The sequence below is a fragment of the Halichoerus grypus genome, chromosome 13 (assembly GCF_964656455.1).
Source record: "Halichoerus grypus chromosome 13, mHalGry1.hap1.1, whole genome shotgun sequence".
Lineage (NCBI taxonomy): Eukaryota > Metazoa > Chordata > Mammalia > Carnivora > Phocidae > Halichoerus > Halichoerus grypus.
Genome location: NC_135724.1, coordinates 91,318,366 through 91,344,148, shown reverse-complemented (window position 1 = coordinate 91,344,148; position 25,783 = coordinate 91,318,366). Strand labels below are relative to the sequence as shown.

Here is a 25,783-nt window from a genome sequence, read left to right as displayed (position 1 = left end):
TTCACGGGCCGTTGTCATCAGACCTGCACCTGCTATAACCACGTCCCAGTGGGTGCTTGCTCGCACTGGGGAGAAGAAGATGATAACGCAAGGTGTACGAAGGAGGAAAACATGATGCTGTGCGGTGTAAAGAATGCAACAGAAGGTTCTCTCAAGTGGTGAGAAATAGGCAGCTCACACCAGCGGGCCGATGTCAGGCTGGAGCGCCTTCCCCACAGCAGCTGGGTTCTGTCACACATACAGCTGTGACTGGTAGAGTAACTTCACAGATGACGTTGAGACACCACGTGGGACACCGCAAGGCCAGGCTCCCGCAGCACATGGTCTGGTGCTCGCGGGCAGGTGGGACTTCCTATACGTGCGGCGTGGTGTGCTGCCGACAAGGCTGCCTGGCCACTGGCTCTGATCCAAAGCCGGCTCTGCTAGAACCAGCCTCTTCCCCCCTCACCCCTGCCCGGACCACCTGTGTCTTCACAGCCCGGGCGCTTTACCCCCCAGGGTGCGGTCATTCAAACGCACACTCATGCCCCTCTTTTCAGAATACTGTATGTTTTCATATAGTCACTTGGACGTACCTGAATAAATTATAAAAAGTTTCAAACTCAAAAGCAAGTGTATCCTCATCTTTCAAGTTGATCGGAAAACAAAACATGAGCGAACCCTCTAGATAGCAAAGTGAATTCAGCTATTGTCCCGCGAGGTGCCCATTCTCCCTGTCCCCCTCCACCCGCCCTCTGGCCTCATGAGGAGAAAATTCAGCAGAATTTTTTAGGTAAGAGAGATCATTCTTTATTCACTTTCTTTTTCTGTTATTCTTTTTTTAAAGATTTTATTTATTTATTTGAAAGAGAGATAGGACGAGGCAGGACTCGATCCCAGGACCCTGAGATCATGCCCTGAGCCGAAGGCAGATGCTTAACCGACTGAGCCACCCACATGCCCCTATTCACTTTCTTTTTCTTTTTCAGTAAAACATAAATTTTTTTCCTAGGACTTTAATTATGCTTCTTACTGAAATAAATTATATTTAGCTTTGAGAAACTTGAATTCTTTCAGTTTCAGTTAACATTGATCAACTGTTGAAATATTTGGTAAAATTCAACCACAATTCACTGGGTACTTTGGATTTTAATGACCTTCTTTCCTCCTTTCTTTCATTCTTTCTTTCTGTCTTTTTAAAAGATTTTATTTTTAAGTCATCTCTACACCCAATGTGGGGCTTGAACTCACGACCCCAAGATCCAGAGCTGCACACTCCACCAACTGAGCCAGCCAGGCGCCCCGGTTTGCTTATTTCTAAGTGGACAGGGTGGATTTTTGCAGAACTGACTACGTTCTGACTCTGATCCAGAATGCGACCATTACCTTGAGAAGAACAGAATCTAACCAGAATAAGGGTAAACAAAGCATAGCATTTATTGGTGGTACACTGGACTCATTTGTGAAATCAAACATTGTCATAATAAGGCCAAAAGTACCCTGAGCTCCAGAACCTAAGACGAAAGAATTCCTCCACCTGGTTTTTCAACTAGACCTACAGCCTCCAATCAAATTCTTTTTTTTTTTTTTTTAAAGTAGGCTCTACACCCAATGTGGGGCTTGAACTCACAACCCTGAGATTAAAAGCCTCACGCTCTGCCGACTTAGCCAGCCAAGTGCCCCTCAAATTCTCGAGAGAGAATCTGATTGATCCTTCCCCTCACCCTCCAGGACTATTTTGGGTAAAATAAATACAATATTGAAAACAGAAGTCCTTGAATTTGCTAGAATGGGAAGGTTTTCCTTCAGGCAAACAGTTTAACAGGAAAGCTCTAGGCGGCTTGTGGAATTACAGTCAGACCCCGTCCAGGAGTCCGAGCACCAGAAGGCTCTATGAAAAGGGGGAACACCATGAGTCCAGGAGGAGCGGTCATCTTTTCAGTTGGTTGCTGGCTTTGGAGCCCCGAGATCTTCCAGCTCGGCATCCCTCTCTCCTCCCGCCCAGACCTGGGGGCGGGACGGGTCTCTGCACACGCATCCATCACTGGGCCCACGGTGATGTTCCGATGGCAGCCGCCTCCTCCATCTGTCTCATGACATCCCCGCCCACAGCTGCTGTTCAAACGTTCGTTAGTGTCTGGAAGTGTCCCCCAGCGTTGTTTTATGCCTTTTAGACAGCTAATTAGAAGCATCCGAGGTCCGTCAGAATTAAGTGTGAATTTGTCTCTTCAAACCTGTCTTCCACCTTTTGATGAGACTCTGGGCCTGGGACGGAGAGGGAGGGAGACCCAAGGGTGAAGAATGGATTTGCCTTAGACGCTGGGGCAGTTCATCTGTTACCGCAGCGTGATGCGCTGGTTATGTTTGCAAGGTTTTGCAAAATCGGCGCAGGCCTTTAGGACTGGTTCCTCTGTGAACTTCATGAACAGAGGTAGAGAACAACCGGCCAGAAACTACCCCTGGGTATGGATTTACTTGCAGGGGCCCATCGGTTCTCTGAGCTACTAGGAGAGCTTTTAATGGAAGACCATAATGCACCCCACTAGTACACTCACACTCCCTCCTCCGTGGTGGTGTTGTCTTCCAGAATATTCCTTGATCCCCAGCTACCCCCTCAGGGTCTGTGGAAACACTCTTCCTCTCTTGTGTGAATTTCTGGGCTTTGGTTTTCCTCTTTCGTCTTGTAAAGGAAGATATGTTGAGATAATTTTGTTGTTGTTATTGTTAGAGAGAGAGAGCATGCATGTGCGTGCACGGGGAGGGGGGAAAGGGGCAGAGGGAGAGAGAATCCTAAGCAGTCTCCCTGCCTAGCACGATGCGGGGCTCGATCTCACGACCTTGAGATCATGACCTGAGCCAATATCAAGAGTCAAACCCCTGAGCCACCCAGGTGCCCCTAAGAGAATTAATTTTTTAAAACTTTTAAAAATAGATCCTTTGTGACATAGAATAATGTCCTTAATGTTATGGGATTCCATTAGGTTTAACATTTTAGGAAAACACCAGACCATCTTACATTCCCACCAGCAGTGTATGAAGGAGAATTCTAGCACCTCCATGCACCTGCCAACACTTGGTCCAGCCAGTCTGTCAGTTTAGACACCGTAGTATGCATGCAGTGGTTCTTGCTCCGGTTTTAATTTCCATTTCCTAATACCCACATACCCGTGCTGTTTATGCTTCTCATTGTTTGAAGAAAGAGGGTAGGCTGGACCATTTTATATATATATATAAATACTTCCTATAACTATATATTCCCTGCCCTGGAGAGTCTCTCCTCCTTGGAGGAAGCCTGTAGGTGTGCTAAAAAGCATGAACTTTGGAGTAAGACTCGGGTTTGAATCCTGCCTCCATCACCCAGTCCCTGTGTGGCCTTGGAAAAGTGACCACATCTGGAAACTGGAAGTAAGAGTATTGCCGACCTCAGGAGTTTGTGAGGCTTAAATGGGATCATGCACGTGAGCAAAATGCAGACCAGAGAGCACATGGTCTAGAAATTGCACAGGGTAGCATTTTACCCCGTGGGCACCTATTTCAACATCCGTGACCAGCTGCACATATAGTCACAAGATGGGCCATGGGATCGTTCGGCCAGCCAGATGGCATCTAACAGGTAACCAGCCCCGTGGTGCATTCCCAGCAGGAGGAGTCCAGATGATTTCCACCCGAAATGAGGCACAAGGCGTATGTTGTTATACTCTAGCTTGAGGGAAGAGTTTAATAATTCAGGCCCACTCAGGTACCTTCCCCAAATGTGACATAAGGGGTATCGCTCATTTGATGACTTCTGTCTGCAGAATGCACCCCGTCCCAGAGTGCACGGAATAGAAAATCGGAATTATGATTATGCTGTGAAGCAGAAAAGGCAGAGGCAATTATAACTCTAAAATCCTCTTCAAGCCTTCCGGGAAAGAAAAGGTATCTGAACACTTACTGCTGAAATGACGTAGGTGGGTCTATGCTCTTGCCTCTGAACTGGTTAACTGGAAGGTATCTTTTGGTTCAGCCAAAGAGTTCATGACAGCTCTCGAAACTACAGACGGGAAAGGCCCAAATCAGCCTCGGACGGTCACATTCGATTCTCCGTAGAACAAACTCCATCCCGGTTCATGTCCTGGGGCTGCAGCAGCCAGGCTGACTCTCAGGATGGGCAGACGACAGCGGCCTCCCAGAGACATTGAATCTCAGAAAGTTCTCCAAATTCAGAAGACTCCGGGAGACGGGGGGGAGGGAGAGGAGGCTGACAGAGAACTTAATTGTCACTTGTAGATGCTGCGGTGTCACTCAGATTCACCTCCAAGTAGGGAAACAACCAGAAAGATTTCACATGGCCCCGCCGTGCAGGAGGTCGCCAGCCATGCAATGTTATGTATGTGGGGCAAGAAGGCGCCTCCCCGCTGGATTCATTCTCTCTGCGAAGGAGCATTTAGAGAAATTAACCATGATGGTAAGAGAAACTGACTTACAGAAGTGGGGAAGAAAAAAAAAAGATTCTCGGAGGAAAAGGTAAACTTAAAAGTTGTCAAAGGATACACAGCATTTGGTGTCTCTCTGCCTTATTAATATTTATTTTTATTTTTTTAAAAGGTTTTATTTATTTGACAGAGAGAAAGACAGCCAGAGAGGGAACACAAGCAGGGGGAGTGGGAGAAGGAGAAGCAGGCTTCCCGCAGAGCAGGGAGCCCGATGCGGGGCTCGATCGCAGGACCCTGGGATCATGACCTGAGCCGAAGGCAGACGCTTAACGACTGAGCCACCCAGGCGCCCCTGTCTTATTAATATTTATTAAACCCAGGGAGGGGCAATGCCCCCAAATGAGACCCACCCCCCACCTCAGCTGCAAAATGACATCACCCGTGAGCCCCTGTTCACAACTGCTCTGTGCTGTTTCTTGCTCTGCAAACTTTAATAACAATTAAAGATGCCCGTAAGACAGAGCTCATAAAGCACCTTGGTACAGTAGTTCCTGTCCAGAGGATAAGGGCAAACAGGGAAATCTGCATTTAGATCCATTTACACGATCCATTACCCAGGACTCTAACTGTGCCACTGGGCGTCCCTAGCTCTAACCAACAAATTGGGATTTTTAACTTGGGCCTGCCTTCCAGAAATGGTGATTGAAAGAGAAAATATATTGTGCTTTAATGCTGGGGACTTAAGAAGCCATCCCTGTCTTGGCTACTTGCTCCTGCTGGAAAATGTTTCCCAGAGTAAATGTGGCCTCACGGACGAGGGAGAAAATCTCATGGGACACAGGGATCCGAGCTCACAGGTGGAAGGCGTGGAAAATGATACTCAGTTCTTGACACCAGCACAATGGCACACGATTCCCGAATGGAAATAAAAGAAAGAACGATGCCCCTGTCCTTCTGCACAAGCTCTTCAACTTCCAGACAACTGTTTCACTCAAGAGTTGCGGTTGGAGTATTTCCACTAAAAAATGGCATGAAATGAAACCAACCCAAAGGATCTTATCATTTCGATGGGGAGATAGAGTGGAGAGAAACCAGGGACAGCAGCGTTGGTGAGATTCTGCCCTGAAACAGGGTGCCCCGTGCAAGTCATGAGTTGTCCCTGTGGCTTCCCCTGGGAAGTCCCTGTCCCGCTCTGGTCGGCAGAATAACAGCCCCCCGAAATATCCCCGCTGTGATCCCCGGAACTACGAATATTCCAGGTTATGTGGCAAAGCGGAAGGAAGGTTGCAGATGAAATTAAGGTTACTAGTGAGATGACCTTGAGATGGAGAGATGCCCCTGGATCACCCAGGGGGTCCCAATGTAATCAGAAGGTCCCTAAATGGGGGAGAGGCAGAAGAGCCAGGCCGAGCGATTCACTTTGACAGGGACTGGGCCCACGACGCCAGCTTTGGAGACGGAGAAGATGAGGAATATGGGCGCCCTCTAGAAGGTGGAAGGACAGGTGCCCCCCCCCCCGCCCACCACCAGAGCCTCCAGAAGGATTCAGCCCTGCCAAAACCCTGGTATTAGGCCAATGGGGCCCATATTAGATTCTGTCCTACAAAACTGTAAGACAACAACTGTGTGTTGTTTTAAGCCACTAAATTTGTCGTGATTTCTTAGGGCAGAACAGGGGACTGACACATCCATCTATCCCCACCACAAGAGCCTCTAGATGACAGAAGGCAATGCACAGCAAGGTGTTCTGAAGAGCAGAAAGCATTTAACAAGTGGAGGGTTCTCAATATTGTCATAAACTAATATCCATTAGGGACTAACGCTTATTAGGCTTTAAGGAAACATCTGTTGCCTTATATAACGAGGGCATGGTACGTTACGTTAGAAAAGAGAAGATCCCACGTAACTAGGAACAATCATAAGCCACTCTGAGTTTGGCAGGGGTGGTCAGTGGTGGCACTAACAGGCTCCCTCCACACGCATCAGCATGGGAACCAGCAGGGCCTAACCCTGGCCAGAGAATGTGCAGTGACATCCACCGGGCTGTTACTAGAACTCTTTCTATATTCTCTCTCCTGGAGGCTAAGCTGGGGGAGGAGAACCCACAGACCCTGGCGGCGATGTCGTTCAGGATCTGGAGGAGTCACCTTTCAAGGAAGCAGACACAGAAGAAGGTGGAGCTCAGAGCTGTAGAGAGCCAGAATCCTGGAAACACTCCTTGGGCACCTGGGTCCACCCATTCCTGAAACTAGTGCAGCCCCTATCTCTGTCCCAAGCACCCTTGCTGAGCTTCCCTTGGGGATAAGCAAGATGAGGAAATATGAAAAGGTCTTCCTAAAAAGACCTTCAAGAGGGAAGCACCAAAGACACCCAGAGGTGCTTGAGCCAGCGGTGGATTTGTTCTCGGAATCCTACTAGGGGGCGACCTGGGGAACTGATCTGGAATGTCAATCCATGGAATTTGCTCTTGGAATCCTAGAGGGGGACCTGGGGAACCGATCTACAATGTCAATCCATGGACTTCGCTCTTGGAATCCTAGAGGAGGACCTGGGGAATCAATCTGGAATGCCAATCCATGGACTTTGCTCTTGGAATCCTAGAGGAGGACCTGGGGAACCAATCTGGAATGCCAATCCATGGACTTTGCTCTTGGAATCCTAGAGGAGGACCTGGGGAATCAATCTGGAATGCCAATCCATGGACTTTGCTCTTGGAATCCTAGAGGAGGACCTGGGGAATCAATCTGGAATGCCAATCCATGGACTTTGCTCTTGGAATCCTAGAGGGGGACCTGGGGAACCAATCTGGAATGCCAAGGGCCACTCCATTCCGCCTCCCTCAAGGATTCTGGGTTTTGTTGCCTGAGATATAGTCAAATATCCATCTCTATCTTCCTACCTGCTTATGCATTTATTTAACAGGACAGTGGAGTGAATAACTTATGAACATGGATTCAAGCCCCAGGACGATAAGTAAATTCAACTTTCTGTGTCTCAGTCTCCCCACCTGTAAATGGGAGTAATACTCCCTACCTCATCAGAGTGTTGTGCAGATCAAAAAACCCCACCTAGCAGGAGGCACCTGCTCAGCACATTGCAATCCCCAGGTGCGTGCCTGGAAGCTCCCTAAATTACAGGGAAAAAAAAAACCCAGGAACCAGCCTCCAAATAGCCACAGTTACATACTTCAACTTAACAAAATGATTAAATCAGATCATTCTTAAACCAAAAAGCTAATTTGGAAATTTAATTATTTTGAAAGACAGGTCTCCCGTGGCTTACTTATTCCATGATGCTGGAGGAGGAGAAAAAGTTAAAAGCTTTCTAATCATATCAACTTTCTGTTTTAAAAACCCGGTTCTCATTTATAAGTCTGTCAAGGGATTATCAAGCTAGTTGCTTTATGCTCTTAATTCACAAAGCAGAAATAAGTTAGTGCAAATGCATTAGATCATGGTCCCTTAAATCACTCCTTTTTAAGTTGAAGCGATTAAACTCATTCATTTTTATGGAGGTTGTTAATAAACCCATTTATCAGAAATTTGACTTTATTAAGTTTAGCCCGTAGTCTTCATGAAATAACTCAAGGAAGATTCTACAGCCCCTGCCTCATGTCTGTACACCTGACCTTACTTCATCAGCAAAGCCAATGACGAGAAAACAAAAATGCAGAATTCATCCGAGAGATGTCAAACAGAAAGATCTCCACTTTCTTATGGCTGAATAAGAAACGTGGAGTCTAAACAAACCAAAACCCACAGAAACAGGGGATGGATTGGTGGTTGCCAGAGGCGGTGGGGGGTGGAGGGGGCGGAGAGCGGTGGTTGAAGGAGGTCAAAGGACACCCTTCTGGTTATAGGGTGAATGCGTGCTAGGGATGTAACATTCAGCATGGTGACTACAGTTCATAATACTTTCCTGTGTATTTGAAAGTTGCTAAAAGAGTAGATTTCACAAGTTTTCAGTACACACACACATATTATAATGATGTAGGTGATGGATGTGTTAGTAAGTAAGTAAGTTAGACTTATCGTGGTCATCATTGTGCAATAAAGTGGTCCCCCCTTACCTGTGGGGGATCCGTTCCAAGACCCCTAGTGGATGCCCTACATCATGAGTAGTCCTGAACTCATAGTACGTACTATGCTTTTTCCTACATATACAGACGTGTGATAAGGTTTAGTTTATAAATCAGGTACAATAGTAGTTTAACAACAGTAAGAATGAAACAGAACAATGATAATAATATATTGTAATAAAAGCTATGTGCATATGCTCTCTCTGTCTCTCGAAATAGCTTCTGTACTCACCCTTCTTCTTGTAACGACGGTGTGGATGATGAGATGCCCGTGTGATGAGAAGTGAGGTGAACGACGTAGGCGTGTAACATCACGTTAGGCTGCTACTGACCCCGTGATGCATCAAAAGGAGCATTATCAGCTTCCAGACCCCAGTGGATCCCAGGTGACTGACACCATGGAAAGCAAAACTGCAGATAAAGAGGGAGAGACTATTGTATATACATACATAAAATCTCTACGGTTTATACCTTAAACTTACACAATATGATAGGTCAACTCTATCTCAACAAAGCTATAAAATGAAGAAGAAAAAAATCTGAATGTAATAACTATCTATGAGATACCACTTGAAATTATGGTTCTGAATTCTTTTTCCCGTTCACACTTTCCCACGTGACCTCCTGGCCACATCGCGGTGAAAAGTCAGGGGGCAAGAGGACGGGACCCATTCATCCAACAATGGATTCTGGCTCTAGATCTTGGAGATACAGCCTTGAGGACAACGCTGCCTGCTCATACGGACATTGCCTTCTTGGGAGTGTGACCTAAATCCAGTTGTCTACTGGTGTGGAAGGAAGGAAGGAAGGCCATGAGGAAGGAAGAGGGTGAGTAGCTAGACCGCCATGTAACCTGGACAGCCAAGATGAGAGGGGACCGCTCTTTCTGACTCCTACACACAATGTTCCACACTCTCTTGCACATTCTTCTACAGGCCAGGCAGGCACAAGCGTGGATGAACCAGTGGACTGAGCCACCACAGGCCCCCATGGCACCAGCACCATTTCATGAACATGGACTAGCAAGCAGAGGGGCCCCTCAGCTGACAACAGGGTCTGAAACGGTGGGGACCAGAGTCTAGGGTCTGCACTTTTCATCTTCAGAACTGACAAAACATAACAGGTAAATTATATCCCTTAAGTTCCATCCATTTTCTTGGCAATCCCTAGTTCTTAGGAGAAATAAGAGACCGGGATCTATCTACAAGAAGGTTTGACCGGAAGAATTTTCTCGTTCTTTTATTGTCTATTGGCTGGCCACACTGGGTACCTGGGAGGGGTGAGGTGTGGGCAGATAAACAATGATGGAAATGGAGCCCAGGAAACTGGGCTTAAAAATACGTGTGCACAAGTGTGCTTGGGTGGTTCAGTCAGTTAAGTGTCTGCCTTTGGCTCAGGTCATGATCCCAGGGTCCTGGGATTGAGCCCCACATTGGGCTCCCTGCTCCTTGGGGAGCCTGCTTCTCCCTCTGCCTCTGCCTCTCTCTCTCTCTCTCTCTCTGTCTCTCATGAATAAATAAATAAAATCTCTTTTAAAATACGTATGCACGAGCATGCACGCATGCACACACACACACATACACATGTGTGCATGCACTTAGTTAAGGAACGTAGAAATCACTGAATTTCATTGCTTGATATCCCTCTAAGAGATCAATGAAATTTTATCCCAGGTTCTGTATTCATTATTCCCTCCTCCTGGAATGTTCCTCTTCCAAAATGTCTTTTTTCTTTTCCTTCCAAAACTCCAAAACTGACTCCTTCTAATTTTTCAAGTTTCTGTGAATATGTCGGCATCTTCAGAAAGTTGCCCCTGGCCATCCTCCTCGTAGTGGGAATTCCCAAGTATTTCTCAACCAAATCCCCCAAATTCGTTTGCCTCGTAAACTTCTACGCGGCTTGAGCTATCTTAGGTCTATGTTCTGTTTTCTCCTAGTAGAGGATAAGCTCCTGCACATCGGGAGTCTGGTCTAGCCCCATTTTTGCTGCTGTAATCCTGGTGCCTAGAAGAGAGCCCAGAGCACTCCGCATACGTCTGTTGAACCAGTGAACGAATGTAGTTATGTCCTAGATGAGTAGACGGGAGCCCACAAATGTTAAATATCTTGACCCGACCATGAAGGTCACTAGTGGTAGGGCTGGGATACAAATGTGTGACACTTGACTGTTAACGTGCTTGAGTTTGTGGACTCCTGGGGGGAAAAAAATCCTCACATTTGCATTTTTTTTTCTTTTACATTTGGATCCTTGATGCTTGTAAAGACTTGAATACTGATGATGTGGAGACGCCGAGAGATGTCAAAAATGCATTTTTTTTCGCACCATCAAGTCTTGCCACCCGGGAAGAAATTAACATTGAGGATTTTCTGAATCACTAACATTTCACCTCCACAAGAGGTTTTAGGAACTCTCCTCTCCCACAAACGACATTAGCAATTTAGAAAATGATTTAAAATAAAAGGGCATTTCCGAATATTGCCAATAACAGTTAGCAAATCTCATTAATGAGATACTCTGATGTGGAAATCACTACAATTCTTTTTCGGAGCAAAATACTGTAATTAAGCCATTGTGTGTCTGTGTTATTTAGCAAATGAATAACCACACTAAGCCCCTGAGGCTTACTGCTCCTTTGGAGCATCAAGCTAATACCCTCGCAGTCTTGTCTGGAACTCAATTTAATGAGCAATATATTCTGAGCCATGCTCAGGGCAACTGACTGCTTTATGCAAGGAGATAGTAGGGCAACAGCAAAATTACCCAGTGCACTGCAGGCCATAAAACAGGAAGGACAACGGATCCCTACTTAGACCACCCTGGTGTCTCCAACGACGGCCACCGCGCATCCAGCGTGTGAGACAGCAGGCATGTTCCCTGCTCCGGGAAGTCCACTGCCTGTGGCATTTACAAAAAGCAGAATATCCACTTGAACTACGACAATGGCATCACCCGTGCCCCGTCCAACCTCCCCTAGTCTAGGCCCGCGGAAAAGCTAAAGACGTGCGTGCTGGACCGAGGAGACGGGTTACAGCTGGACCCCCGAACAGCGCGGATTTGAACTGCGCTCATCCACTCGCAGGGGGGCTTTTTCCGATGAATACAGTCCAGTCCTGTAAATGTATTTTTCTGCCCCTTATTAATGTCTTCCTTTTCCCCAGCTTACTTTACTGTAAGAATACACTACGTGATACATACAACGTGCAAAATCTGGGTTAATCCACTGTTTATGGGAGCGGTAAGAATTCCGGTCAGCAGTGGGCTGTTAGGAGTTAAGTTTCTGGAAAGCCGAAAGTGGTACTCAAATTTTCCACTGTGCAGGGGGTTCGCACCCCTAACACCCCCCGCCTCCGTGTCCAAAGACCAGTGGTAATGAGGCATGGAGCCCTGTTAGGTCCAGCTAGCCTCACAGAGGTACAACATCAACCACGGCGGAGGACGGCGCAGTGAACGAAGAATGAACTCCCCAGAAGACTGGCCTGAATGGGTCCTAAAAAAGGGACCATAACAAAGCTTGTGCTCAGTATCCTTCTATGCGGTCATTCCCGGGGACCCAGGGCTGATGAGTAAAAGATGACCGCGAGGTGGCAGTCCCACACAAAGCGTCTCTTCCGGGGCAGCTTGGAGAGGATTGCATTTAGGGATGTCCCTGGCAGCCTGAGACCTTCCAGAAGCTGCGGGGGGTGGGGGGGCACCGCCCACGAGGGAGGGGGGCAGGGAAGTGCTGGGGGGAAGGGAGGCTGGGGGCGGTCAGAGCTCCCCGGTGAGGGGAGGCAAGTGTGAGACCAGCCACCTCCCACCAGCTCTCAGCCCTACAGGGAGGGAAGCAAAAACAAAAGGATCCGAAAACCCCGGAGAACCCCCCAGCACAAGTCCAGAATGGCCCTTCACACAGCCACCGGAGCTCAGTTCTTTACGGGAAGGGAGCCAACAAGTCAACCACATCTGCGTGATGTTTCCCTCCTCTTAAGAAACGTTCAGAAGCCATAATGGCAAAATGGCAAAGTCTATAACGAAGCTGATGGGAGAGAAGCGGATAGTTGCACGATAACCGCTGCATATGTAAGCATGCTTGAAGTAATTCAAAATCTAAGAAATAAAATTAAAACCAAATTTCTGCTGAGGAGAAAGCCTTTCACTTCCAAGAAGATGCGGGGCACACCGATGAACCCGCAGCGGGGCTGGAAGTAACTACCAATTTTTTTTTTCAGTTTGCCTCCGATGTTGCCGTGTCTCTTAGCACTGCACAGTTTTGCTTTGCCTTCCTGGCTCTCTAAGGGTGGCACCTGTCCCAGACTGGATCCAAGGCTTGTCCCCATCACCACGAATCCTCCCATTTCCTATCGCCTAAGTCCTCACCCCCTGGAGACCTCAAGCTCCCATACACATCAGCTCCTGTCAAACAGCATTGCCTCCTGGAGTCTTAAAAATAGGTTAAATTCTTAGAAAGCCTTACTAAAGGCGAACGGAGTTGAATCTTACAGGAGAGTTTAGTGTTCAGGGTGCATATGGTAAAAAAAAAAAAAAAAAAATGAGCCACTGTTAAAAAAAAAAAATCACCTCTGAATATCCCTTAAGCCAGGCACAAAGTACCTAACCCGTAGCTTTTGCCAGGGAAGATCCACACTTCCTCCAGACCCTGAGACCCCAGAGTCGCACACGTGGGAGATGCCTGGGCCCTGAGCTTCCTGAGCAAACGGCGAGTCACCCAGGAGAGCTGCTTCGCCTGCCCCCGCCCGCTCCCTGCCGCAGACGCCTCGGAGTGCAACGGCCGGCAGAATTGTATTTAAACTATTATTTCAGTCTCCCTCTTTTCTACAAGTGCTTACAAGTAAATGTGTGCGTGTTCGGGGTGTGTAGCCTCGGACTCTGCACGCTTTATCTGCCAGAGCAGCTGAGCCCCCAGCATTCCAGGACTCCAGGGTGACAGGGCCTCCAGACAAAGTCCCCCAGGTGGCAGAAAGAGCAGGAGCCTTCTCCCGGTGAGATGATCTGGGATATCTGGAGACCTGGAGGTTCGGGAGGAGCCAAGTCCCGTGCACAACGGCCTCCGGGTCTGGGGGGTGGGAGAAAGGGCAGAGGGTGAAGAGAGAGCACTCACGCACAAGACAACAAGCCCAGGATTTACCGAGAGCCGCCCAGTGCCACGGACTGACTTCTCTGGCCGGACTCACTCGGCCTACACGAGACATGGGAGTCTGGCGGCCTTGGCATTCTAAGGGTGGGCCGCCACCCCACGGGATGCGTCCCAGGGAGTGTCTGGGCTCAGGGCTCTTGCCCTCCCTTCCTCCTCTCACAGCTAGAAATGCTTCCAAATCTTCACACGTCTTGCTCCTCCTCGGCCTCAGCATTAAACTTCGGGTCAGCGCTGCCGAAAGTCACACCCACCCTAGCCAGTGACTGGCTCCTCTCCAAGTGGCCGTCCTCCCAGGACACTCTCCCCAGCAGCTCCGCACCCAGCCTCACCACCTCCACTATCAATGCTCCCGCTGCCCAGAAAGCGATGGGCCTCCAGCTCATAGACAACCCTTGTTTCTGCTCAAACGCCAGAAGACTTTCTGGATTCAGAAACCCCTGCAAACAGAAACCCCAGAAAGATGGCCTTTAGATCTCCAAAGAAGACAGCAGCGCCCTCAGGAAGAATGCGGCTTTGTTCTTCCTTGTATCTTGAGCTGGGATTATAATAGAACCCAGTGGGTGGGATCTTTAAAAAATGTATCTTAGGGCTCTGCTATTCTCCCAGACTCTAGAAGCACACACTCTTGTTCCTGGGGGGGACCGCTGAGCTTTTCACTCAGTGCCCATTCCAATGGGGAGGTCGAGGCAGGCTCCATAGGGTGGTTTCTGGCCATTCAAGATGATGCAGTTCATTTCCTTTGAGACTTGCTTCCCAATGGCACAGACAGAAGTCATGCAAGGAACAGCCCCCTGTCCTATCTGGTGGCACAGGACAAGGAGGGAGACAGGATACTGAAATGTAAGCTTGTCTCATATTGATGTTACTCGGTTTAAAGGTTTTTGTTGTCTTCTCCCATAACCTTCTGTCCCATCTAAAGAAAATAAAGAACTCATCCTCACAAACCAAAATGACCATGATTTGTATTATCCTCTCTTTTTAAAAACATTTACAGTTCACTCAGTCCTAGAGTCCAACAAACTATGTATTTTTTTTTAATTTTATTTTACAAGGATTTATTCTGGGTGGGGGAATACAGAGATGTCGATCACAACATTATTGCCCCCAGCAACAAATTATGAAACAAGATAACCAAAAGAGAATTATGGGATTTTATAGGGTAACTTTCATACTGTGGGAAAGATTTTCTTCCATGGTTGCAACGAGATGCACGAGAACGACGTCCCCTATTTCTGATAGAGCCGTGTGTGCTGGTGATGTCTGGAGGCTCTGCAGCCACATTGAGATCATGAGGGAGTCAGTTTACTGGTGTGCTTGAATGCAAAGACCAAGGAAATCCTCCAGGTGTCGTTGTGGCCTGGAAGATGCATGTTCAATAAATGGGGTAGGGGCGCCTGGGTAGCTCAGTTGGTTGAGCATCCGACTCTTGGTTTCAGCTCAGGTCATGATCTCAGGGTCATGAGATCAAGTCCAGCATCAGGCTCTGAGCTGGGCGTGAAGCCTGCTTAAGATTCTCTCCCTCTCCCTCTGCCCCCCCACCCCCACTCTCTCTCTCTCTCTCTCTCTCAAATAAATAAATAGATATTTTAAAATAAATAAATAAACGGGGTAGCAGAAAGCCCAGAGGATTCCGTGGATGGCTTTCACGACAAAGGTGACAACTTGTCTTGCCTGTTGAATACTTTGAGGCAAAGCTCCTATCTGCTTCCGGGTTTCACCCAGAATTTAGTCCCATAAACTCCAAGAATGACCTTTAAGAGAGAGAAGAAAGCACGCCAACTAGAAATGCCAAGCTCATCTGCTTAATATTCTGAAGTCTTGAGATACCACTGGTCTTAGCAAAGGGCCAGCGCCCGGCATTCCTACCTGCAACACGACCACGTCGGAGCACAAAGGGCCAATTACTCCAAGGTCAGCATCCCCTTTGCTTTGCACATGACATGTACATCTCATTCCTGCTTTGTACATCATTTCTGTTTTCTCCAAGCCTCTCCCCCTGCACCTCAGGAAAGGGACGATGGGAAGAAGCCTGCCAAGCAGAAGTCTGAGATATCCAGTGTTGGAAACGCTATTCTGATTCTGCTGAGGTTCTCGTTCTTCCGGCTCTCAACGAGGCCTTACTTCCCGCCGGCTACTGTACATAAGCACCTGAAAATAGGAAGATGCATTCTCGATCAAACAGAAGGCTCATTCTAGAACAGTGCGTGTCTGTTTTGACCACTGTTCATTTTCCATGGCTTACCTTGCCATGAGGATAGCAGATAAAAAACTGAGCAATGAAAGCTAAAGAGAAGAAAAGGAAGAAAACAGAGTGATGTGTTAAACTGTCCATGAAGACCCTCGACTTGACTACCTAATAGATGGAACGCAATCAACATGGCCAACTACTAAGATTTTGCCCCCAACCAAGTCAGCATGCCCTCTGCCCTCCGCGGTGCCTTCCACGAATAAATAATAGCATAATGATCCCACTCAAAAATAAAAGCACTAAATTTTATTGAGCACCTGTGATGTGTGAAGCACTGTTCTAAACATTCTACATTTCCCTTCTCATTTAATCTTCCCCAGGTCTCCACGGTAGAGATGGCATTACGATTCCCATTTGCCAGATAAGGAAACTCATCTGAAATGTCCCCACGGAAGGAAATTGGACGGTGATGATGACCAGGGGAGAAAAAGTTTGTACCCTGCTTTAGCAAGTGGAAGGTAGCAGAGCATCTTTTGAACAACAATAGACATTCTCCGCTGAAAATATACTCGCTGAAGTATGCAGATGTAGTGACCAAAATACGCCATTTAATCCCAGACATTCTATGTCTCAGAAACCTAATAAAGTTCGTTATCCTTAGGAGTTGGCGTCAGGGAAAAAAAAAAATGGTTTAGGCTTGGTGGTATTCATAGCATTCGCCACAGAAAATCAAATAAACCTACAACTGCACAACATGCCCGTGACCTCCCTACTCACAGACACACCGACTCCACATCTTACGTTCTATTTATATTTCTGCAGGATATTCTTCATCCATGTATTTGTTGATCGACCCCCTCACGTATGAAATTACATAAAGATAGGAAAGTCGTCGGTGTAAGAAAATACCCACTGCTGAACTCCTGGCTAAGAAATTAGTCCTGTGGGAAGGAGCCATCACATCAACATCTTTTTTTTTTTAATTTTTTATTTAAATTCAATATAGTAAACATATAGTGTATTACTAGTTTCAGGGCTAGAATTTAGCGATTCATCACTTGCATATAACACCCAGTGCTCATCACATCAGGTGCCCTCCTTAATGCCCATCCCCCCGTGACCCCATCCCCCCACCCACCTCCCATCCAGCAACCCTCATTTTGTTTCCTAGAGTTGAGTCTCGCGGTTTGTCTCTCTCTGTTTTCATCTTATTTTATTTTTCCTTTCCTTTCCCCATGCTCATCGGTTTTGTTTCTTAAATTCCACATAGGTGAGATCATGTGGTATTTGTCTTTGATGCCTTCACGAGCAGACTCCAGCCAGCTCTCAGACATAAATGGGGGGGAAACGATAGCGATGTGACTCTCCTACCTTTCAAGATTTCCTGAGACACGCCCGGGGGAGAGTGGAGAACTCTCCGAGTCCAAGCAAAGCTACAGACCACGAGGATCCAGCAGGATCCAACCCTTCACACCACAAGTGTTGGCAGTTATCAACCGAAGACGGGAAGAGGCAGCAGAGAGCCCAGCACGCGCAGTGGCCCCGGGCAGGTGCTCTGGGACGATGCTGACGTCCTGCGCGATGGGAACGAGCGCTCCTCCTTGCGGCACCTGGGCCTGGCGCCCGTTGGCCACACAGTTCTCTCTGTCCACACTGCTCCTGAAAATGGTCATTTCATTCTCTTCACTCCATTCACTTGCATTCATCCTCTAAAAGTCCGTGCAGGAAGCCTTCCATGGGTCCACACAGCTCTGGTCCACCTCTCTCGCTCCAGTGTGCACTTAATAGCAAACTGTAGTTCCACACCTCATCTCTTAACTGATTATTTAATACCCCTTCCCTCAAGAGCCTATGATTCCTCTAACACTGAGGACCGTGTCTATCGTGGTCATCACTGCAGTCCCAAGCCCTTAACACTGCTGTGCAGCGGGGGCCATATGGCCGGCAAGCGCTTGCTGGATTATCCGGTGAGTGAGCCCCAGAGGCAGTTGGGAAAGTAAATGCTCATTTTTCCAGGTGTGAAACAGCCCTGACCAATGAGACAGAACCAGGTAGGGGCTGGGGGCTTCTGGAATTACTTGACTGTCCTGATAAAAGAGACAAGCATCCCTGGTTTTGGCTCCTTCCATACTACGTCCTGCCTTGAATATGGCTGTGATGCTTGGTATTAGGCAGCCATCCTGGGACCATGAGGGAAAGTCAGAGCCAATCATATGGCATGGGGGCCTAATGTTTCTGAAAAACCAAACTGACGTCAGCAGCTGCTGAGATCCAGACATCTTGCTAAGTAAGCAAAACAAAGCACTATCTCAAGTGGGTTAAGTTACCCGAGTTTTCTGCTACTTGCAGTGAAAGCATTTCTAACAGATGGTAGTATGTGTTGGGTGAAGCTATCTCAACACCTTGAGATTTCATCATCTGAAATTAAAAAGGAGATCAGATACCTTACACTCAGTAGATCAGATATCTCTAACACTCACTAAAACTGATTCTAAGGCAATCCACAATCCGATAGCTGGTGGAGAGAGAAGGAAGAGATATAAACACACAGTTACAAAGAAGGTGTCTTAATTTTTATGCTGGTCTCACTAAGAGGGAGGCTCTCACTTATCTCTTCCTCTAACATTACTACGAGTACTTCACCCACAACAAACATATAGTTGTTATCAACGAAGTACATAGAGGGTGATGTGTAGTTTTTAAAGCAGCCTCTCGCCCCTCCTTCATCCCGATATTAATTATGTAACTAGTTATGTAACGGATCGACATCCACATACTTGAATCCTGATCTTTTGATTTCATCATGTCAGTTCATTTCCTTTAAAATTAAAAAAATCGAAGAACAATGTTTCTCTAATCTATGACTAGCTATAATTAACTTCAAAAATATCTGTCCTTCAGCCACATAGAGTACTTTTTATAGTTGTTGGAGGCGTTACTGGTAAAGTACACATTGACACTTCATTCGAAGAGCTATTAATAAGGCAAGACTTGGATGTTTTTTCTGTGCTGAAAGTTCATTCCCCACCTCCCAGCCTTTGAGTGACTGCTGTATTTTTAGCCAACCAAGCTTAACCGCTGTGATCACGGAGTCAGGATCTGAGATTGAGTTTCTTACAGAAATCAAGAATGAGCTGGAGTTTTCCCATGCGCATATACAAACAGGCTGTCTTTTTTTATATCTGAGCTCAAATATTATACTGTATTCTGTTCTATCTAATTGCACTAAAATTTCTGACACAATATCCATTAGATATGAAATTTACATGCAGATAGCAAATAAATAGAATTTTGCCACTGCTCCTTGGTCAGTGGTTCTTATGGTCAGCAAATCCTATTAGGGGCTTTATTAGCCTGCTCCGTGATGGAAATGCTTTATCTGATCCTAGGACTTCAGCTGTGGAATCCAGCCCAGCTGCATTGCAAAATGGAATCTAACTCCTATGGCTTTTTTTTCTCCAACAGGAAGCCACCAAAATTGAGTTATTGAATTTACACTGTCAGTAGCATTAGGAATATCTGCACAATCTCATTTCTCACTAAGTCACAAATGTTCTCCTTTTCCCCTCCATTCCAGAACATAATTATAACTGGCTCGTGAGCACGAAGGTATACAAGTTGACCGATTCAAACCTGAAACTACCACAAACCGAGGTAAGACTAAGCCAGAGGAAAGGGACAGGGGTCTGCAGGAGAAGCTGCCCTAGGAAGCCTTGCAAGACTACCCCACAAAACTTCCTTAGTGACAGAAGCTACCTGTCTCCCACCTTCAGGTTGAACTCTGGCAAGAAACAGCTCAGATTCACAGAATTGACAAATCACAAGCAGTCCTGATTTAGTGCGACCTTTAAGACCAGCTGCCTTCTGTTTCTACACAAGGAAGGAAAAAACCTATTTCGAGATGAGCTGAACTCAGGTGTGCACCACACAAACCCTAAAAATAAGCTGAACACTGGAGAATTCCTGTGTGTCTCAGGAATTGAAGTTTAAAAAGTTATTTCAGATTTTGGGGGGGGGGAATTAAAAAAGAACCCACTAAAAAATAACAATAATAAGCCCATGAGATGCTAACATAAATGACGTATTTATGAAAAATAACTATTTTTAAAAAACAAAAAAAAATCTGTGACAGGAGGGACACAGTTTTGCATTTTTGCAAATCTCTAAATGTCTGGCTTAAGACAAGATGACTGGATTTTCACATCAGTTTCTACATTCAATCTGTTGCAATACCACACATCATGCTGCTTCTGGAAAACTTCACGGCATACACATGAAGAATGAAAGTGAAAAAGCTAATAACAACACGCTGCTGCTGATAATAATGGTGATGATTAGAGTGTTAGGAACCCCAGGGGTCCCTGGAACCCACATTGAGAACCACTGCTTTAGCTCAACATCATTTCACAGATGAGCAGCATCCTTTGGGTGTAAACGGCCAGTTATCATCACTCTGATGTCCACAGGGTTGGAAAGCTGTTCACAAGAGGATCTGCTTGGCTCAGGATCACGTCACACCCTCTGTCACATCCCTTTCATCCAACCCTCTGCCAAAAGAAGCAAGTAGCCCATTTTTAGTGTCTCTAAATTGGTTCTACCAAACCTCGGTATAGGAAGATGTAGAAACTGAGACCCAAAGAAATCATGTTATGTCCAAAATCTAAGCCCTGATAAGGGGAACAAGAAGATGGCTATAAAGTCACGGAAGATGATCATGGACCAGTCCCCAGCCCTCAGCTGCCTTGATGATGGTTTGGCTGAACTAGGTCTATGGCTCACATGTTAATCTGCTTCATCTTCCCTAATGGACTGAAGGATTCTGGGATTTCAGGGTTTGAGGAAGAAGATATTCCGGAGAGACAAACTTCAGGGAGTTAGAGGGTCTTGAGAATATCTTTCTTCCCTTGCTAACCATTTCTTCCGCATCAGTCCTAAAGGAAAGTCCCTAATGAGGAGATCCCAAATCTGGAGCAGGATCCCCTGCGTCATCCACCTGCCAAGCAGAGGCACCAACACATCGATCCGTCCCACAACTAACATCTGCCCTCCTGAAATCTTCACACGGGCGATAAATACGTATGAAAAATAGGAGTCATACAGGTGGGACAAGGAATGGGGGTTCTGACTTGGAGCATCTCAAATTTGATAGGATTTGTCAAATCGCACGTTACTACTTTCTATCACAAGATAGCACAGCACATGAGTTCCCTGTTGGATCCAAAAGCTGAAGGGGTGTTTGTTCCACAGATACTTATGTATTGAGCCCTGTTCTTCGCCCTGGGTGAAGGTGAGGAACTCGGGCACAGTTTCTGCCTGCACGAAGCTGACGTTCCAGTGAGCATCACCGATGCTAAATAAATAAGCAATAAGACCACCCCAGGGAGGAGTGATGAATGCAGGGAAGACAATGAAGCTGGGTCATGGGAGAGACTGCTTCACATGGGATCTCTTTGGGACAGAAGAGAAGGCTCTTCAGAAAGAGGGGGTGTTGGGGCTTGGACCTCTCCGAGGAGGAGAAACCAGCTATGCAGAGATCCACGCAAACAGCATTCTAGGCGGAGGGAAGAACAATCACAAACTGTCTTGAGATGGGGACAAGTGTGGTGATTCACGGAGCCCCCGGAGGGTCCACGTGGCTGGAACCCGGGAGCAGGGAACGTTGCAAGAGGAGGTCAGAGAGGACGGTGAGGTTTTGGAGAAGTTCCCGAGTTTGAGTTTCCTCACCATCTGCCATGACTCCTCTGTTCAAAATCAAATCCTTCTCAAATCTGCAGGGAAAAAAAATTGGCGTTTCTACTTTATATCCAAGCCAAATTTCAAATACTCCAATCAGCATTAAATCAGATCCCAAGCAATTCAAAATGGTCACTTTTCTGGCTCAGTGAAACTTCTCCTTCCTCCAGAGAAACAGCTCCTAACATTGATCCTGACGCCCCAGCCCCAAGGGCAGGCAGAAAGTTTCTTAAGCTAAGCTCAGGGGAGCCCAAGGACTGTATAAAAGTCTTCATTCCCATTTAGAGGGAAAGCCGCAATGTATTTATTAAGTATGAATGCAAGCATATTGCCACGATAAGAACTGCGAAGGACCCTGCAGGTTGGGGCAAGATTTTTAATTTAGTATTTCAAATTTAATTCAATTCAACAAATATTTAATGAGCTCTAACAAGCTGCCAGTCCTGTGCTGGGGATGCAGAAATGAGCAGTCAGTGACCCTCAGTGAGAAGCATATAATCAAAATGACAGACACAATTCAGATAATCAGTTCTGGTGTTGGGAATAAAATGTAAAGAGAGCAAAGAAGAGGGTGGGATAAATATTTGCAAAGAGCCTTATGGGGCTAGACCATGTGGATCAAAAAAAAAATGCATGTCTGCATAATTAAAATATCTCATTATATAATTATGGATTATAAATTATAATGGTATGTAATACATTATCTTCTTCCTTTCTCTCATTAAGTGATCTCTGAAGTCATCTGTCTAAATGACAGTGAGCAGTAGTCAACCTCAAACAGGACAGAAGTATTTTTAAAATGAAATTACCAGAGACAAAGGCATATTCCGTTTATGGAAGAGATCCAAGGCAAGTGTCACCAAATGACACCAAACTCCTCTAGTTGGGATGAAATCACATAATGCACCCCATATGCCTGATTACTGCTGCCCCTTTGAATTTTTTTAAGAACTGTTTACTGCATAGGGTCATTGCAAAGAAACTATAAAGCTATAAATGTGGAACAGGTCACCTGACCCAGCTACCTATCGATGAATTCGGTGAAAAAAAAATAACACGTCCTTGGCAGAAACTGGTGTTGCTGTTGTTATTTCTTTAAGTTAAAAAACTCTAAAGTGAGCAAAAAAGCATTTCTTAGAAATCCACGTGGAAACCTGGTAAATCCTCTCAGACCCTCAGGAAAGAGCCTGAGCTTTGCTTCTCCCTCTACACAGGGTCAGGCTTCTGGAAGCGTTTACGACACAAGAAAACTAATTCAAGTTAGACATGCAGCCCCATGCAGCTCGGCCACGTACCGGAGGCAAGGTTCCTCCGTGCCCTTCTGTGCTCCGAGGCTCCTTCAGATCCCGCTCCTCACACGAGTGGTTTGTGCCATGCTCGACCTGAGGGCCTTCACACCTCTAGGCTTCATCCACCTGTAATGCTCTCCCTAGGACTCTCCATGGCTGGCTCCTTCCCGTTGTTCAGGTGTCTCAGCAAAGCTTTCCTTCCTAAAGCACGGATTCTGACCAGCTCCCCTCACTCCCCAAGCCCTGCTGATAATTCTGGTGCTTATTATTTACCAGGGCTCACATTCTTCACTGTGCTTTCGTCCTGACTTTCTACGGTGTGAACAGCTTGGGACTTGGTCAGCCCTGGTTCTGCCGTATCCGCATGGACTAGAAGGGAGCCTTACACAGACACAGCAGGAGAAGAGACCGAGGGTCTGGACACAGCAGGAGAAGAGACCGAGGCTGCGAAGTTAGTGATTCATCCAAAGTTGGAGAGCTAGGGAGTGTCGTGCTGGGATTCCGGCCCAGATGGTGCTAACCAGCAGGTCACACTGCCCCTCACTCACACCCATGTGGAAAGCAGCTCACAGAGGAGCTAGGCTCACTGAGCCAGGGTGGGCATTTTCTGTCCTCTCTGGGAGAGGGGACAGAAATACACCTGCTCTGTTAGCAGCAGCCTCCCAGTGTGCACGGGTAAAGGTCAGGAGCTGAAGTCAGGGGATGGATTCCACGACCTCAAATTTCCACTCCAACCCTAGCCATCCACCCCACTTCGACATTTCAATTAGCCTCTGTGATAGGCGATGCCCCCGCCAGACATCCTTGACCTACTCCCTGTGACATGCGAGTGAGCAGGTTACACTGAACGGCAGAAGGAACTCTGCAGATGCAACGAAGGTTAGGGACTGAAGGTAGGCAGCTTGTTCCGGACTATCCCCATGGGCCCTAATCACATGAACCCTTAACAGTGGAAGACGAAGGCAAGAGAGTCAGCCAGAGAAATGTCAAGGCAGAAGAAGCAGAAGAGACCAGAAGCGTGGCAGGGACTGCACCTGCCATGTTTGCTTTGAGATGGAGGAGGGGACCATGAGCCCAGGAATGAGGGCTTCCTCGACAAGCCGGGAACGACCCTCAGTGCACAATCAGCAAGCAAACTGGCATCAAGAGCAGTCATCCCAGGGAAGGGAGCTGCTCCCCTCTCCTGGGAGCCCAGGGCTCACAGCCCACTCGTCCAGCTGGGAGCCCAACATGGCAAGCAAGTGGAGGGATGAGTCCCGGTTCACAAGGAGTTTCCAGAGGAACCAAGGCAAAAGGGAAGGCTGAGCTGAACTTCGGGGAGGGAGAAGGAGCTTGGAGATCATTTCAGATCTCCCCTCTCTGAGACCGTCTGTCCTCCCCCTGTTCTCGGAAGAGCCCCTTGTTTCCTTCTGGGAAATCACCCTGTTTGGATTTAGTCTGTGTGGTTTGAATGGAGCCCAAATGTTCTAAGGGTGGACCTGTGACCAGGGTTAGAAATAGACAGACATGTGACCAGGCAGAGCCAATCAGAACATCCATCCTCTGGGTCACAGTCATTGGTTCAGGGGTGAGCCTCTGGCTCAAATCAGACCAATGAGAGGCAGGCCTGGGATCTCCCCCGGGACCTCGTGTTTAGGATGGCCCCTGACACATAGTAGGTGCTCAACAAATAGCATCTAATTAATTACTTAATATGTGCTGCTATTTAGCTGCAAGCAAATCAAACTTTGCAAATACATATGCTTACTTTGGCAATGGTTTAAGTAAGGTTCCTAATTATGATCTCTGGCACTTCGCTTACTTGTTTTCCGGAAAAGGGTGGATGTCTCCCTTGATAGAGTGAATGTCTCCAGCGGGACAAGCATTACATTTCTGCTGCGTGCGGCTGCAGCCCCGGTGTCTAGGAGAAGACCTGGAACACCGCAGACACACGGGAAATGTCCGTGGAATGAACGAATGGCACGGTCTACGCCCAGCCTCGGAACTGTTGCTCCTCCTGGACTTTATGCTCGGGCTTGTCTGGGAATTCAGTTCAGACTCTGATTCTCCGAATTGAAAAGAGTGAACACACTCAGTGCAATTCAACCAGAAACAGGTGCCAACAACAGACCTCACTGTACTTGGCCTCTAAGAAAGCCCCAGCCCACGGGTGGGGGCCACTGATGCGAGATTCGGTTCAGTGGACCAAATAGGTCATGTGCGTTACACGCTGAGCTGAGCCAAAGCAGGTGTTGGTTCCATCTATCGATCACATCAGGAAAAGCTTCTTGTCTTGGAGTCAGTCTGGAAGAAAATGTGCAAGCCTGACCACTGGATGACCATTCACCTAATTAAAATTTTAATTATTAAATACATCAGGCAGCGAAAGAGTGCAGAAAATCACACAGCACCCCTGTCCCCACCCAGGTCAGGAAATAAGATACCGATGTGCTGAAGTTCACGGGAACCCCCACCTCATCCCAGCCACGCCCTGCCCTCCTCAGACACAGCCGTTCTCCCGACGCTTATATGATTTCCGTGTGTATTTTTTTTTATGTTGTGCTTTCTCTATGTGATTATGTATTCATAAAAATGTATGACATTTTTTGCATGTTTTAAATCGTATATAATGATATCTTGTTCTAGTATGCTCTGGCAACTCGCTTTTTAATTTTTATATTCAATTTTACGTTTTAAAGGCTTTATCCCTGCTAAAACATGCAGCACTAATTAATTTTCATGGCTGGTTAGCATCTCCCTGGATGAATACGGGAAGGTGTGCCTGTCTCTCGTGCTCCTGCTGGTGGGCATTTCAGCTTCAGGGCCTCCCTGAGCACAGAGTCCTGGTGAGAAGTCAGATTCTGGGGACGAAAAGGCTCAGCTCAAACTCGCCTTCCTTAACTTTGCTCCCTTGTGAAAGTCACTTCACCCTTCTGAGCCTCTGTTGGCTCATCTGGAAAATGGGGATCACAATCCTGAGGATTTCTG

General features: G+C 47.0%; 1 long non-coding RNA gene across 3 annotated transcripts in view; it reads right to left on the bottom strand.

The window, feature by feature from the left end:
* Positions 1-887: 887 nt before the first annotated feature.
* Positions 888-25,783, bottom strand: part of LOC118549926 (uncharacterized) — a 33,146-nt gene continuing 8,250 nt past the window's right edge. Inside the window, exons 2-5 of one of the 3 annotated variants that reach the window (XR_013443563.1) lie at positions 15,849-15,889; positions 15,473-15,754; positions 8,705-8,883; positions 888-4,391 (exon numbers count right to left, since the gene is read on the bottom strand). This is a non-coding gene — a long non-coding RNA (uncharacterized LOC118549926). The remainder of the gene's footprint in view (positions 4,392-8,704; positions 8,884-15,472; positions 15,755-15,848; positions 15,890-25,783) is intronic. The other 2 variants (XR_013443561.1, XR_013443562.1) reach the window with 2 other exon arrangements.